The sequence below is a fragment of the Penaeus monodon genome, chromosome 22 (assembly GCF_015228065.2).
Source record: "Penaeus monodon isolate SGIC_2016 chromosome 22, NSTDA_Pmon_1, whole genome shotgun sequence".
In the NCBI taxonomy this organism is placed as follows: Eukaryota; Metazoa; Arthropoda; class Malacostraca; order Decapoda; family Penaeidae; genus Penaeus; species Penaeus monodon.
In genome coordinates, this window is record NC_051407.1 from 15,449,060 (window position 1) to 15,449,441 (window position 382).

Sequence of the window (382 nt, forward strand, 5' to 3'; positions counted from 1 at the left end):
CCCTTCATTTTGTAATTTTCCTCCAGTTGTAAGAAAATTTGCTCGAAAAAGGGGAATGATGAAAGGAATGAAAAAAAAATAAAAAAAATATAATAACGAAAAAGAAACTAAGAAATTAACATAAAATGGATGATAATAAAGAGAAAGAAATAACTGGAGTAGGAAGAAAGCGCAAAACCATTTTTTTTCCGAGGAGAAAAAGATAATACCTTCAAGGGAGAAAAATAAAAGAAATTAAATATAGAAGGAAATAAAAAGGAAAAAAAGTCACTTTTCCAAAAAAAAAAGTAAAAATAAAATAAAATAAAAGAAAAGAAAATAATAAAAAGCAAAGCGAACTAAAAAAACCCAACGGAACAATGAAGACAAAACAAGAAAAAAG

General features: G+C 25.4%; 1 protein-coding gene across 1 annotated transcript in view; it reads left to right on the forward strand.

Moving 5' to 3' along the window:
* LOC119587338 (extensin-like) overlaps positions 1-382 on the forward strand; it is a 39,380-nt gene that overhangs the window by 374 nt on the left and 38,624 nt on the right. The gene's annotated exons all lie outside the window — the stretch shown is intronic.